This window comes from Pristis pectinata, chromosome 12 (assembly GCF_009764475.1).
Source record: "Pristis pectinata isolate sPriPec2 chromosome 12, sPriPec2.1.pri, whole genome shotgun sequence".
Classification (NCBI taxonomy): Eukaryota; Metazoa; Chordata; class Chondrichthyes; order Rhinopristiformes; family Pristidae; genus Pristis; species Pristis pectinata.
Genome location: NC_067416.1, coordinates 15,417,880 through 15,434,867, shown reverse-complemented (window position 1 = coordinate 15,434,867; position 16,988 = coordinate 15,417,880). Strand labels below are relative to the sequence as shown.

The 16,988-nt window shown below is 39.1% G+C and overlaps 1 protein-coding gene across 1 annotated transcript in view; it reads right to left on the bottom strand.

Moving 5' to 3' along the window:
- The window catches only part of ablim1b (actin binding LIM protein 1b), a 290,641-nt gene that overhangs the window by 218,091 nt on the left and 55,562 nt on the right, over window positions 1–16,988 (bottom strand). The gene's annotated exons all lie outside the window — the stretch shown is intronic.

Sequence of the window (16,988 nt, the reverse complement as noted above, 5' to 3'; positions counted from 1 at the left end):
TTTTGAAGTTCATTCCAGATCTTAATGACACTCTTGAAAGTATTCTTGAAAAAGATAAAATACAAATTTTTAATCGGTCCCGAACTCCAGTTTAGTGATGATGTTGTGTTACCTCCACTAATGAAACATTACAAGCACCAGTACAGTGTCATATTTATAATCATTTCTGATTCACACGTCTGAGACCCTGTGCATTAAGAGCATATTGGGAGAACTGTATTTATATTATCCAATATTAGTTATTTATTTGGTTTATTGTCATATCCACCAGGATGCAACGAAATTCCTTGCTTGCATTAAGCTTGCAAAGAGTATACATGGTAATAATAAATACAGCAACGAGCATGAAACAGAATGGTGCAAAGTACAACAGAATGGTGCAAAGATAGCAGTGCAAGAAGAAATGCTAAAGTGACAATAACAGAATAACAGAGATAAAATAAAAAGACCGAGAACGTGGCAGCACCACTGGAAAGGGGATGTGAAAGAGGGGATTGGTTCAGAAGTCTGACAGCAAGAAGCTGTTCCTGAGTCTGGGTTTTCAAGCTCCTGCATCTTCTCTCAGAAGGTAGAAGAAAAAAAGGGAATGGGCAAGGTGGCAATAGTTGACATATTGAGGCACATATTTTAAATGAATTCTGTTCTCTCACTATCTGGCACATCATGCAATTGTGTATTATGAAAGGTTAATTGAAGGAGTTAAAGAATCAAATTATCAAATCCTTCTGCCGACATTTTACACCTTTATTCAATACCACAGAGGGGAAAAGTGCTGTGTAAACTTGCCTTGCGACACTCACACTGCAGCTTTCAGCTAGGTTGTAAGAGCAAATTCAGGAACTTTGTCTCCCTCAAAACTCAAGAACAGAAGTGCTTGTTAATAGTAATGGGAGAGAGGTCTCTAAAAAGACACGAACCTTCATAATTACTTGATCTCAGCAGGTAAATTGCACTAAAAATCCTTGAGCACACCTTTGTCTAGTTTTCACCTTTGTATACATTCCTGCTTGACCTCCCCCTTTCCATTCCTTATAAACTCATTATCCAATCTGTGCTGCCAAGTTCTATTCACCCATCACCATCATGCTTGCTGACCGACAATGTTTCCTGGTTAAGCAACACCTCGATTTTCAAATTCTTACCATTGTTTTAAAATCTTTCCATGACCTTGGCCTTTAATTCTGAAACTGTCACCAGTCTTCCAACCCTCTGACATTTTTCTGCTTCTCCAGTTCAACTATCTTCATCATCCTTGAATTTAATTGGTTTTACTACTGGTGACACTGAATTCAAATCACCAAGGCCTCACACTCCAGAATTCTATCCCTCATGTCTCTTTCCTCTCCATTGCTCAATAAAATTGACTTGGTCATTTGCCTGTATATCTCTCCCTATTTCTTGGTGTCAACTTTTGTTTAACAACATTCCTGTGATGTCCCATTGCTTTGGGACATTAGGCAACATCCAAGGCACAATATAAATGCACACTGTTGTTGATAAAAAATGAACTTAGTGAAATTAATTTAATAAGCAATTTTCTTCTGTAAGGAAAAAATAACTATGATAATTAATTTTCTTCAAAGCTTAAAAACTGCTTTTCATCCTTCTATGAAATTACCATGGAATTAAATTAATTACTTCAAGGAGTTTTCTCTGCAACAGACTGCTGTCTAACCGGATTTCTTCCTTGCTTTGTCCATGCCTGGATGCTTTTCCCAGAGATATGAACTATTTAGTTTTGGCAGAGACAGTGTCTACTGTTACGGACTCAGTGAAAGTCCCTTTAAGATAGAGAGTGTGCGTGTATGTGTGTGTGGGGCGTGCTTACGTCAATAGAAGATAAAGGACGTAATGACGTTGTTGAAGAAGTTAGAAGAAGAAGAAAGAGAGAGAGAGAAGGGAGAGAGACACCAGCCTGCTTGTTTTCTCTATCGATGGATGAGAAACAATAACTGTGTTTGCCACTGAAATCCATGTATGGAAGTTGGAAGTAATCCGGTGGAGTTCACTTTGTTGCTGACCTGTAGAAGGAAACAGGTATTTGTGTGTGGACGACCACGGTTCGGATGCTTTTTGGGGTGAGGAAGTCACTACCGAGTAAACACTGAAGTGTCGTTTGGGTTCCATCGTGGAACATTTGGATTTCGTATGTACTCTCTCTAAGTTTTTCTACATCTACATCTTATCTTCAGACAACGGTGGTTGTTGAAGAAGCCCTTGCTCATGTTTCACCTTATGGCTTGCGGAACTGAACTTTAAGAACCATTCAGGAACTGGGAGTTTTGGACTTTGTCACACACACACACACACACGAAGAGTTTAGTTTTGGGGTTAACGTTCGAGGTTTAACATTCTTGAATTCTAACATACTAACATTTTTTTTTACTTTTATTTTACGTATTATCATAAGTAGTGATTAATAAAATAGTTTTTAACACTGAATCATGCTCAGTGTGTTTCTTTTGTTGCTGGTTTGTGACACTACACACTAATTTCATTGTTGCATGACCAAGTAGCAAGAGTTTTGCTTGTTATGTCCTCACTTTGTAGCAATTTCCTTTCTGTAGATTTCTGGAGAAGAAGTATTTTCTGATCGTTATCCAGTTGACATTATAACTGGCATAATCCATGTAATTATGGCATTGGGCTAATTTTCTCACAGATGCTGTACAAATCATAACTGTTATTGTTTGCAGTGACCAAATATTCAGGAAGAAAATGGAAGAAAAATATCTAGGGCAGGAGATGGGTGTAGTAAAAGTACCAAAGTAAATTACAAATATAATCTTCATTGACTGCTCTGGATAACGTGACACAGACCCTCACACAAATGGTACTACGCAGGGAGCCTACATTAGTTTCTTGCAGTTTGTATAGAACATTGCGCACATATGCATCGCATGCCACAGACATTCATGCAGCACATGCAACAACCTTATGCAAGTTCAAAATAATGTGTGATCTTCCATCATGGAGCGAGCTGTTAAACCAGCTGCTCATTCAGAACCATTGCAACATGTAGTGAGAGGCAATTAAGTAGAGGCTTTTCTTGAAGTGCAAGTTGGGATGATGCAGAAGCAGGATTCTGGAACAATCACAGGAAGAGTCAATCCTGCCCCCAAAGAAAGTAGGCCTAACCTAAAGCATCAGAGATATCTAGTCCTCAGCAAAAGACTTCACAACACATCTTCTGTGACAGACTTCCTAATAGCAGCTCAGGTAACGGTGAGCCCACTAATTTACACTATTTGAGATCTATGCAAAGTCCAAAGCACACCTACTTGCTTAAACATTACAGCAGCAATACAAACCATGAGCTGCATGCTGACTGAGGTATCTTTTGCATACCCAATTGGTCTCCCTGGCAGGAACATCACATGCATTGAGCACTGCAGTGAAGTTTCTTTTGAAACTCTGTTGAAGTGACAATCCATTTTGTGATAGTACTAAAGCTTCAAATGTATTTGAAAACATCTGTAGTGCATTAAAATTTTGAACAAATTGGAACACAGCAATATTGATATGTCTGCAAAGCAGCATCAACTCTGCAAAAATGACCTCTCAATACATTTCACAGAGAAAAGGTAGATACTGCAGACTTGGAATATAACTGGCCCTCACGATATAGATACAATCATTATCTTATCATTGTTGTTGCTTCTTGAAACTGCTTACTCATTTCCTTTGCGCTTTTTGTAACTCAGCTATCCTCCAATATTTACTGGTACCAGGCTTAATTTCAGGGATACTGTCAATTTAAGATAATGGAACTCACTGGTTGGTAGATGTTAGCATTGGCAATCATTGAACAAGTAATTACAGCAGCAAAAGTTGATTGAATGAGTCTGGTGCCTAATAATGCTTTTGAAACTAACTAGTTATTAACCATCATTATAAAACCAACTTTAATGCAATGTCAAAGCAGAGAGTGCCACCAGTGAACATGATATTTACTTTCTTCTGCTGTGCTTACATGATAAATTATTGCACTTTTACAAATGAGCATTAACCCCAAAAGATCCAAGTACATTCAGCTTTAAGTACCCTTTCAACTAAAGCTCATCTCCAAACCAAAGGACTGGTATCATCTCGGAAAGAAAGAACCTGACTTAATTCACTTGATGGTGTCATAGAAACTGATAATCAGTATTTCTGGGTTAGATAAGGGTAGAATGCGAACAAAACTGATATTAAAATGAACCCATTTTGAAATAAAAGTCCTTAATTAATGTAAGCCTTGTATAATGTTTGTTTTTCACAATGTAGTGAAAATTTTCAATGGTTTATTCATAAACGTAGCATTGTATTGCTGTTGTGAAAGAATATAGTTACTGAATTACATTTAATATAGTCAAATATACGCAACTAAATACAGCAGAAAATTTGCATGCAGAGGATCACAAGAACAAGAATGGGTCATTCGGGCCCTCACAAACCTATCCTGCAGCTTAATTAGATCTCGACTGATCTGTACCTTAACTGGGATAAACAGTGAACAAGGTTTCATGCAGTTCTTCCACGATCAAGTTTATATCAACATCAAGCCAATCTCACTTTAATATTTTCTCTGTAACAAGATATCATTTTAAAATCCATTCTAAAAAGTAGGTCTCCAACATTGCAGCAAACCTACAATGGGGACTAGTGATGATCTAAATAGTGATTTCTTGGGTCGCTATGTCATGATTGCACCCCTTCCCAGGAGTTGATAAGTCAGATCCATTTGAAAAGGTGACCACAGTCAAGCTAGAAAATTCTCAAAATAAATAACTTGAATCAGCCAGATTCTAAAATCTGGCTGCAATTCCAACCATGGATAGGTTAAGAAGCCAAAGCTGCTTGATTGTGTTTGTTTAATATTAAAGCAAAAAGTGAATTCCAAGGGACAATGCTATCAATGCAACAGAGATTATCACGTTATCAAACAATGAGGGAAAGTGGACTCTGCATCTCCTTTCTTTTGAAACTAAGGGTGTCTTTAAAGTTCCAAAATGATGCAGACAGCAAATACAAATTATGATTGATTTTTTTTTAAGTGATTGGGTTGTGGTGAATTGTAGAGTGTGCTCCTTGGTGAGATGTGGCATTTCAAGATGCATTCACTTAGCCACTCCCGGGAGGTTATTGAACTTCTGACAAGTCCTCGGAGCTTGATTCTTCACACTGACACTGTATCAATGATCTCCCCAATACCTTCTGGTTGTGTCTGGAGGGCTTCCTGACCCCCTGCAGGTATAGGACATTTGTCCTACTTTCCTGTGGCCAAAAACCATGGTCTGTTCTCTCCCACACTGTGCCATTTATCATAAAATATGCTTCACCTACTATGTGCTTTCCTTTTAAGAGGTGTAGTTCTGAGTAATGTATGCTGGTGTTATCCAGACAAATCATTCAGAGTTTTGGTACTCTGTTGAAACAGCCCAGCAATGTTCGGTTGGCATAGGTTGAAGACTGCATTCATTATCATTAACCAGAGTGCAATCTACATTATACCAAACTCTATTTCTGATCTTTGAATTCTTCACTCAATGAAACCAAATTTCAGAAGCAGAGTATAATGCACATATGCTACTGTATCACCTCAAGCAGAGGTAACTCAGTCATACAGCACGGAAACAGGCCCTTCGGCCCAACTAATCCATGCTGACTAAGATTTCCATCTAAGCTAGTCCCATTTGCCTACATTTGGAACACATCCCTCTAAACCTTTCTTGTCCATGAACCTGTCCAACTATCTTTTTAAAAAGGTACTTACGTCTCTAAACTAAGAGCAGATCTCCTCAGATATTATGAAAGAAAAGCCACACAGTTGATAGTTGAAACTTTAAAGCAGTGGCAGTGATGGAGGTAAAAAACTAAAGCTTACAAAGGGTGGCTTTATTTGGAAATAAACTTAGCATCACAGCCTCAATTAACATGGAAGTTCTTGGATATGGATAGGCCTATTTCTTGACATTGAGAACAGTCTATCAGCTACACTGTCAATCATCAGCTGCGACCTCTGTTTCAAATCTACTTCACCCATTTATTTTCTTGTATTTACACTGTCCAGTAATTACTGTTACATTAACAATGACTCAGAACAAACTTACGCAATGGACATTGAGCTTGGAATGCCCTTAGTACTACTATGTCACTGGAATCAAGATGTAATGAAAGACCAGCCACCTCCCAGGTCTTGGCATTATTTGAAATAGACAGAGTATGCTGGCCATCTGCAATGCCTTAAGCTCATCAGCAGATAGAGGGTGAAAATTATGTATTTCAGGGTCTAATTGATAAACCTTCCCAAGATGTTAATTGATACTCTACACCCGTTTCCTGAACATTCAGACCTCGGACTCAGCACAACCTGTAATGGCTACATCACCAATCATTTCCAGTGTTGGGTTATTCATAAAACCATTAAAGAAATTGTGGAAGGAAGCCTTTGATACTGTTGCTGCAGATGTAGGGAATTCCTGTTTGGAAATAACCCATCCAGTGGGCAAATGGATAACATCTGTAAAAAAAAATGAAGACATTCAGCAAAAATCTTGTGCTGTGCATGTTATTTAGTTATTTTTCTAATCCGATGACTATGTCTAAGCCAAGTTGTATCACCCAACTGCACCCACTTGAGTCAAATTAAATTCTCATCCTGGAATGCTTTGTCATTAAACTCAGAGCTTGGGGTCACTGGTTAAAGAGCAACACATTTCACTGACATCTTCATAAGGAAGACCGACTTCTGCCATTTCAGTGTCATGGCAATCTGAGGCCCAAGTTAGAATGGATCTTCCAAATTCTAACTATTTCACGTATGTTAACTACGTTCCCTCATATGGTGGAGAGAACCAAAGTACACAATTTATTACTGTCAAAGTACTATTGCAGATGTGCAATTAGAAGCCGAGTGGTGATACAGTTGTCTGCTAGATCAGTATATTGTTCAAGTTGTATTTATTCTACCTCCATTGATTTCAACTTGTTCCATGAAGACAGTACTTATTTACAATGCACGACTGGCATTCTGTTCAAAACAAAGCTTCCAGCCTGCTTGTCTTTGTCTAAACTCTTGACAACAATTAGGATTCAACCTTATTCAAAGTGCACCAAGTGAATGCTGTGGATGTCTGTCAGATAGATTGGGGTTCTGTATGACTAAAATTGTTATTGGCTTAGAGTTGGCAACAGTATACACTGTCTAAACACTTACATAAACTCCAAGTGTTTCCAATGTGTTCCAGGTATGTTTAAAGTTGGCTCAAGAGCAGTTCTTTTACTTCTTTCAGTGTCATCCCAAACTAAAGCAAGCTGTGAGGTAACCACTCCTGGGCAGTCTTACACCACTTTCTGGAATTCGGTCAATCCCTTGTTATGCAAATATAGAAATGCAAATCATTTTGAGCAATACTTACTGAAATGTAAATCAGTAGCAATGACAGGGATTGTTCAACTATGTCCACCAAAATTTTTCGTTTGCAAAAGTGGAAGTGAAGTGTGCCTTTGGTTGCTACTATAAACATACACAGGAGTGTCAGTTACCAGCAATGATCACCACCACACATTCCATTCAGTTTGCGTTAAGTGCAACCACAAGTAAATTCTCTTACTTGTCTTTAGTATTCTTTCTTTCAAGACCATGAGGTGAATTGTACTAGGTTCAGCTCTTGGTGACTGTCAAGCTCTCGCTAACCTGATCTGGATATAATGGGGAACTGAGGTGACCCTTGCTCCTTGCAGGTTGTCCCCACAAGGTGGAGTGAGCCATTAGGAGGCACACCCCGAGACCTCATGGCTAGAGTTCCCTGATTGCTTTCTAACAGGTTGCTGCTGTAAAGGCCCTTAAACTATTTTTTAAATGGTTTTGAAAAGGGACTTGTAAAAACTGTTCAAAAAGCTTAAATAATTAAAGAAAGTTAGAATCAATTAAAATTAAGTAAATTAATGGCGTTAAATAAAGAAAAATAAGTACTTACCTGCATGTACTTATTTTTATTTGGGGTTGGTAACCCCGATCAAATCACTGGGGATGAGACAAGCAATGACTCCTTTGCTGACCACAATCCAGCCCAATGAAATTAAACATGTGGAGGTGAGTACATCTAGAAGCCCATATTCCCACAAGCATGACCAAAGACTAATTTCGCTCCCCATTTACCTTAGGTCAATTGATAGGGCACCAAAACAATAATAACGTGATACTCCTCTTTGACAATAGGTCTTTCATTGGATAATTGGACTGGTGAAAGACAATTTACAGCGTTTGTACTTCTAAGGGCTACCAGGACATTGCAGTGAACCCTGAAGACTTTTGATAGATTATCAAGATTGTTTCACCTTTGACCTTCAGTTTTGCCTAGCCAAATTGGATTGACTTCATTTGAATTGTTAGATCAATGGGGGTACTTAATTTACCAAATGTCTCCATTTGAAGAATAGGTCTTCAGAAACTAACTACTTCCTTCCACAACAATCCTGTCTGATCACTGGTATAACACAACATTTTATGAAGAGTATCACCCTAAAATAAAATTCATGTTTCTTGTACTGTTCCATACAACAAGTGCAGTAGACAGACAAGCTCCTGATTTGTCACTCCAGACATTTTCTAAAGACTGCTCTCCCTGCAATTTGTTGTAAATAGGAAAATTCCACAATTATATTCCGAATCACTAAATCCTTTACTAAATTCCAGAAACCAGACTTAATTTTTCATGAAAAACTATGCAAAACCACTTTGTTTGCATCACACACTATAAATCACAACAAATAGAAATATAGTTCAATCTGCCCAGTACATTAGGAAGTTGATTGTAACAAAATTCAAGCAAATCCTCCAGGTCACAGCATATTAATGCAAGGTTTAATGGGAAGATTTACTGCAAAATCACTGAGGCGGAAATATGTTTATCCCCAATCCAATTATCCATCTCATTACATTCCTAGACCAGCTGAAGGAGTCAGTAGCAAAGAACTGCTAAACTAGGGAGTGTCTCCATTTTGTAAACTGAAGTTCAGTCAGCTGGACAATTACAATTCCAGCTGTTTAATGAACAAGATGTATCCTGTAACATTCTGAGACTGAAAACTGCACCAGGAGGCAACCAATGTCGATACTCTGGCAAAAAAAATTATCAAGGCAAACAGAACTAACACTAATTATGTTTTTTCAATGGTTCAGACCTTCAGTTAATTTAACCACTTTGCCACTGTACACACTTTGGTCTATATTGCTGCAATCAGGGTTTGTAAGCTGAAAGAAATGCCTTTTTATCCTGTAGGAACGAATGGTTGACAATAATGCCCATAGAAAAATGAAAGTAATTCAGCTGAAAAATTGATTGGAAGCTAACAGGCATCATGGATAATTTGTTTATTCTTTCAAAGGATCTTTGCAGTGGTGCCTTAGCCAGAATGGGTTGCTTAATCCCAAATGAAAAGTTGGAGGCGGTGCCTGGATTGATAATGAATTTCTTGAATGCCGTTGGAACTTCAGGAATACGGAAAATATTTGATTAGATTCCTGATTTAGGATTGTAGATAAAAGAGTGGTTCTGTTGAGTTAGGGTTTCACCTTTCCGGAGACAATATTCAACCTCCTGTTGTAAACAACATATTCAGGGTGGCTGATCCAGTTATGTTTCTGCTCAAATGGAAGATCCCTAGGATGGGAAATTCAATAATGGCAATCCCATTGAATGTAAAGGGGAGTGGTTGGACTCCCTCGTGTTAGAGATGTTCACTGCCCAGCATTTATATGCCATGAATGTTACTTGCCACATCCCACAACCAAGCTTTGTCTGGGTCTTGCTGTGCTCATACACTGACTACTTCATTGCGCAAGGAGTGGCAAATTGTGCATTATATAATCATCAACAAAATTCTCCAGTGCTGACCTTAAGATGAAGCAACTGAAGGTACAAATATTTAAGACATTCCCCTGACAAACTCCTGCAGCAGTGTCCTGAGACTGAGATGACTGGCCTCTAGAAACTACAACCATCAATTTTTGAATTAGCTATAACTCCAGCTGGAGGAGAGTTTCCCACCCCCTCATAATTTTCATTAACTTCAGCTTCATCAGAGCTACTTAGTGTCATACTCAGTCAAGTGCTGTTTTGATGTCAAGACCAATCACTTCCAACTCACCTCTGGAATCCATATTTGTCCGTGTTCAGGCCAAGTCTCTGAGGCAAAGTGGTCCTGGAATCAGTGAGCAGAGTTTAGTTGAGGAAGTGCTGCTTGACGGCACTGTCGATGACAATTTCCATCAGTCAGCTGATGATTTTGAGCAGACCGATGGGGTGGAATTACTCGTGTGGATAAGACTCACCAAGGCAATTTTCCATATCGGCTGGTGGATGATAGAGCACAAGCCTTCAGCTGTGTACCATGGGGATATTTTTGTGATCTGCAGCCTTTGCTGCATGTACTTCTCGATACCCTGGAGAATAAATTGAACTGGCTGAAGGCTGGGTTCTGAGATACTAGGAACTTCAAGAAAAAGTCAAGAGGGATCATCCACTTGGCCTTCCAATTGAAACCTTATTAAAAAGATTTTGGCAGCCAAATATACAATTGTGAGTTCACATAAAACATAGGAAAGAATAGAAATGCTAAAACAATGATGAAAAAAACATGATTTGGGGTGAGAAAATTTGATTTGAAGTCCATGTGCCCCACACACCAATCAGAAATTAATGATCTTACAGTTTGAATATAGGTTTCTCCATTACCTCCATTTCAAAGAGGTCAGTTAACCCTAAACTACCAACTTTAGAGTCTGTTCCATATTCTTAGCAGTAAGTAGTTCTGGGTTTTCTTTAGCCCAACTGCTAATAATTAGATTCTGCTTTCATTTATAAACATTAATATCAAAGAGAGTAATTAAAGTGTTTAACCAAGAGCAGTATGATTGTTGGATTTGGACTGAAGGCAAACTGCTGTTATCATGATCCCCAGGTGATAGGAAGCCAATTTTAACCTTGCCTGTCTCATGATAATAGGATGTTGGATAAGATAAGATCTTTATTAGTCACATGTACATCAAAACATACAGTGAAATGCATCTTTTGCGTAGAGTGTTCTGGGGGCAGCCCGCAAGAGTCGCCACGCTTCCAGCACCAACATAGCATGCCCACAGCTTCCTAACCCGTACGTCTTCGGAATGTGGGAGGAAACTGGAGCACCCTGAGGAAACCCACACAGAAATGGGGAGAATGTACAAACTCCTTAAAGTGGCCATATTTGAACCCGGGTCACTGCCACTGTAATAGCTAACTGATACGCTACCGTGTCTGATTATTTCAGCTGAAGAGTACTTCACATGCTCCTTATCCAGATCCTAAAAGCCAAGTATTCTCAGACCACAGAGGTACCACCAGAGATAGGACAAGGGTGGGAGGAATCTCCATCAGCCCATTGACAAACTTGAATACTTGTACCATTTATACATAAAAAAAATCAATTCAACCATCAGTATAAACCTAGTGAGCTTTTTTTCCTAAATCCCCAAAAGCAATAAATCTGGAAATTCCATGGGATCTTCCTGCCACTCCCCAACCATCCCACCCTGCCCAATTCAACTTGGGAGTTAAAAGCCAGAGTTAGAATCACATTACTGGCACAAGACACAGAAATTCTCTGAGTGCTTAAATATCTGGCATCCTACTAGTGAGGTTGACACCCATCTGTAATGGTGCAACAGCAAGAAAGAGAATAATGAGCCAACTAGAAACACAAGTATGATTTAATATTGCAAAGCTGAAGGGTATGCTCAACTAATGACTGATATTAATTCAACTTAATTAAGCATTGCTTTAAATGTGACATGACACATAACTACTCACATGTTAATAAAAAGCATTACTACAAATTCCGCAATTTTCTAATGTGAACACTACCGATAAACTAAGTATTGTCTTGAAAAAGAGGATATGCTGTATGCTTGATCTACAAACAAACGACCATTCAACAATACAATAGCATTCTTAGTTTTTAATTAGAAAGAGATGTCATCATTTGAAGTTGCCAGATTTTACTTTTTATTAGTCTAAATGCTGAATGTTAACCCCAGCATTTAAGGCGTTTAGTTTGCACAATAATGAGCCACCATCTTGAACTGCAGTCCATGTGATGAAGGTTTTCACTCAGTATTCTTCAGTGGCCAAGTGTAACACAAAGTAGTTTACAAGACTTTCCAATGAGTGAATGGCCAAAGAAATCACAGCTGCAGGAGATGATACACAAGGACAAATGGGGTCCATCTAAAAAGCATATTCAGGGGGATTATACATATCAAGATTCCTTCACAAGAAGTTACAGACTGAACTGCCAGTACAACTTGTTAATTAACACATCAAAATCATGAACCTAAAATGAAATCTGCCCATTGTGAAATGAAATGGCAGTACATCCCACCTCTGCTTAGCCTCATCAACTCACGAGTTGGTCATCTCTTAAAAACAAAAATGATTTTAAAATAACTGATTATTGTACTGCAGAAAGGAAGCAACTGCTCTTTGAAGCAGCCATTCATTTAGGAGAGTCACTCCTGTGTTGTTTGCAAGTTGTTTAAGAGTTCCTGAAAAGTGAACAGTAGGGCCCTGGGGAGGGACCTTGGAGTTCAGGGACATGGTTCCCTGAATGTCGAGTCATAGGCAGACAGTGTGTTGAAGGCAGCTTTTGGCACGCTGGCCTTCATAACTCAGGGCATTATAAAAATTGAGAGGTCATGGTGCAGTTGTACAGGAGGCTGGTGAGGCCACCCTTGGAGTATTGTGTTCAGTTTGGTCACCCTGCAAAAGGAAAGATGTTATTAACTTGACAAGCATGCAGAAAAGATTTACAAGGATGTTGCCAGGATTCAAGCGATTGAATTATATGGAGAGGTTGGACAGGCTAGGACTTTTCCTTGGAGCATAGGGGACAGAGATAATCTTATAGAGGTGTATAAAATCATGGAAGGTAAAGATTGGGTGAATGCACTCAGTCTTTTTCCCAGGGTTGGAGAATCAAGAATTAGAGGCCATAGGGTTAAGGTGAGAGGGGAAGGATTTATAGGTACCTGAGGGGCAACTTTTTTTCTTTTAAAAAGCAGAGGGTAGTATGTATGTGGAATGAGTTGCCAGAGGAAGTTGTTAAGGCAGGTACAATAACAATTTTTGAAAAGACAGTTGGACAGGTACACAGATAGGAAAGGTTTAGAAGGTTATGGGCCAAATGCGACTAGCTTGGATGGGCATTCAGGTCGACATGGACCAGTTGGGCCAAAGGGCCTGTTTCTGTGCTGTATGGCTCTGTGTCTCTTAAAAAAAATTACATCCGCTGTGTTAGACTGTGCCAAGCTGCAAGAATGTACAACACATTGATGGGGAAAGCTATGCTAAAACCAGCAATGTTGCTTTCAGCACAGCATTACACAGGGAAATCCTTCCACACAAATACATCACGGCTTGATATGGCAACTACTCTGCCTGGGACTGCAAGAAACTGAAGAGAGTTCTGGACACAGCTCAGCACATCATAGAAACCAGCCTCACCTCCATGGACTCTGTCTATACTTCTCTCTGCTTTGGTAAAGCAGCCAGCATAATCAAAGACCCCAAACCCCCAGGACATTCTCTCTTCTCCCCTCTCCCATCAGGCGGAAGATACAGGAGCCTGAAAGCGCGTACCACCAGGCTCAAGGAAGGCTTCTTTCCCATCATTATAAGACTATTGAACTGTACAATAAGATGGGCTCTTGACCTCACAATCTCCTTATGACCTTACACCTTATTGTCTGCCTACGCTACACTTTCTCTGTAAATGTGACACTTTACTCTGTATTCTATATTGTTTTACCTTGTACTACCTCCATGCACTGTGTAATGAATTGATTTGTATGAACGGTTTGCAAGACAAGTTCTTCACTGTACCTCTGTACAAGTGACAATAATAAACCAGTTGCAATTCTTGAAGCTTATGCAAATTTCACAAAAGAGCTTAGTATGATCTGCGGTGATGTCTGAAAATCCAAAAACAGGAGCTAATACACTGAACAAGTCTGAGTCTTCAACAACCCTTTATGAAGGTCAACAAAGATCAGTGCCGTAAGCACCAAACATGGTACCACTGTCTCCCCTGTTTTTGTACATGGGGGAAATTAAAGGACAAGCCATCATTCCTGGGCATGTGGGGTTTTGCTGTAAAGTATCAGAAATAGCACAAACTAAAATGGATCATTTCCATGAGATTATTGTTCGGATGATCTTAAAAGGCAGCAAGTTTCTTCTAAAACAAGATTTCATAATTGCTCTGACGAAAATTTAGTCTAAAATCTGACAGAAGCACATCTTTCTGTACATTTCCAACCAAGAGGATTTTATAAAACACACAAACTAAATTTCAAAATCCTTTGATACTACCCAAAAATGTGTGCAACTTTTAAGATGTAGAAATAATTCTTTGCTTTCTCAGTACTGTCTATTTGATGCCAAGTGACAAATCTCAAAAGTCTTTTGCAATGCAGGCAGTCTATGTTCTCTCCCAAACGCTGAAAAACATACAAGTTGCAGGCAGTACATCAAAGGAATTTATTTCCTAGGTCTGCACATTTAATCCATTTACAGGTTTGCTTTCTGCCAAGACAAAATGAATAATGTCACCAGGGAATTTTCTGCACTTGCACCAGTGCCACCAAAAAAGTAAACAGCAGGGCAGATTCTAGGCCAAAATCTTTAGAGGACAGCTAGTTTCCTACTACTGAACCCCCCAAACTACATTGCAGAAATTAAACTACTTATTGCCTCTGAATTAGTTTAAAATTTAACCTGTCATGCTAAGCCCTAAATTCCAGGGATTTACATGAAAGCACTGCATCCATTCAAGCTAACTTACAGATAAACTAAAACTGAGTCCCATGAATATACTGTATTAAATTACGCTACAAATGACTGCTGCTGCTTCTCAGGCCTGGAATGTGGCTGGATAGGTGTGTCTTGTATAATGTACTGGGAGACCATCCACTCCTTTTTCTCGGTAAATGGTATATTGCAGTAAAAGAACACAAAGGAGCACAAACTCAGCAGCTGATGACCTTCCCTTTTGTGTTCCTGCTCATAGTGGATTAGTTGGATGTCCATAATAAAATACAGCAGAAAATATTGGAAATACTCAGCAGATAGATATCTGAGAAGGACGTTTCATTTGACTTTTCTTCAGGTTATCAACATGAAGCATTTACGTGGTTTTTCTCTCCATTGGTGACCTGCTGAATATTTCTAACATTTCCCATTTTTATTTCAGATTTCCAGCATGTTTTGCTTTTGTAACCCTCTGAAGCTCTGCTCAGATGTGCATCTGGGTGTTGGCTACATTGGTTCAGTTCTGCAACAATCCTGTTGGAACTTAACACAAAGATCTGATCCAATGTTAACAGATGTTTCGATCCTAGTCCAAGTCTAAATGCTTACAATTACCAGCAAATGTAAAGCGTGCCTTTCTGTGATGTTGTGAGCATTCTTAATTCCACATGCTGAGATTTTCTTGCTGTACAAACTGGAGTCTGTCTGTATGTACAGCCAATCTCCGCTCACCATCATTGCAGTCTGGAGTTACTACATGGATGATTTTATCTGGTTGAAGTATTAATTATTCAGGCATAAAAGCAAACTGCTGACCATTCATAAAGCAGTTCAAGGCCCATTTAAAGTAAGATTAGCTCATCTGTTTAGATGCCAGAAAATAACAGCTCAAAAAAATAAATGATGCAATTTGTACAGCTGTTGCTTGGAACTCTATTCAGTTTTTTTGAATTATTTATTTTTACTCTTGCTCTGACTTTAAATAATGGAGTATTAATCGGTCATTTCTACTCAACAGTAGGAACTCAATAAGAAACTGCCTTGATTAACTGCATTAATTCATGGACCATTTGCAAATTGCTGTATATTACTTGTGTGCATTTTACTTTAAGTTCCAGCAATCCACGTATGATATCTAACATTGGAGCAAGACCCAGTCTACCTGCCAGGAGACTGGCAAGATGAAGTGCAATCATCGAGCCCAATTTTGCTTTCAATTGAAGTCAGAGAGTCGTACGAGGCCTGATGTAAATCTGGAGTTACAGCCATCCTGTGGTTCTTTTGTCAGGAGCATTAACTTAAAAATGACCCCCTCTAGGTTTAGTTTAGATAGGACCCAGTCTTGCTGGGACTTCCCAACGTTACACTGCAGAACCACCACTTGGATTTTACAATAAGCTTGAAACACCATTTTAATGTGGATTTTGGGGATTAGGAAGCAAAGGGTAAGGAAAAATATCAAATGTGTTTCTAATCAACTTACGTTCTTCAATTATTGACTTCAATTTCAACAACTTTTAGATGTCTCTGAATGCCACCATTTCCCAACTGGCAAGGAGCTGCATCAGCAGCTATGCTTGATAAAGAGTGAAGATTCAGCCATTCCCTTACACAATTGCCAGTGATAATCCCAATGGTAGCACTGGCAGGGCACAGCTGGAGGACTCTCTAACCCTGGATGGAGCATGGTAACAGACAGGTTGGAAGGAAGCCATGCCATTGGAGTAAACAACATAGAACAGTACAGCACAGGAACAAGTAATTAATGCCTAACCAAAATCATCCCTTCTGCCTACACAATGTCCATATCCCTCCATTCTCTGCACATTCATGTGCCAATCTGAGAGCCTCTTAAATGCCTCCATAGTATTTGCCTCCACCACTACCCGACAGTGCATTCCAGCTACCTACCACTAAAAAACAACTTTCCCTGGACGTTTCCTTTGAACTTATCCCCTCCCACCTTAAATGCATGCCCTCTAGTATTAGACATTTTGACCCTGGAAAAAAGATACCGTCTGTCTATTCCATCTTTACCTCTTGTAATCTTGTAAACTTCTATCAGGTCAAGAAGAACAACGTTTTTTCAACACGTAAAGCACATGTTCTATATGAGACTAGGAGTTCTCCAAAATACTGAAGGTGTCCTTCATACAA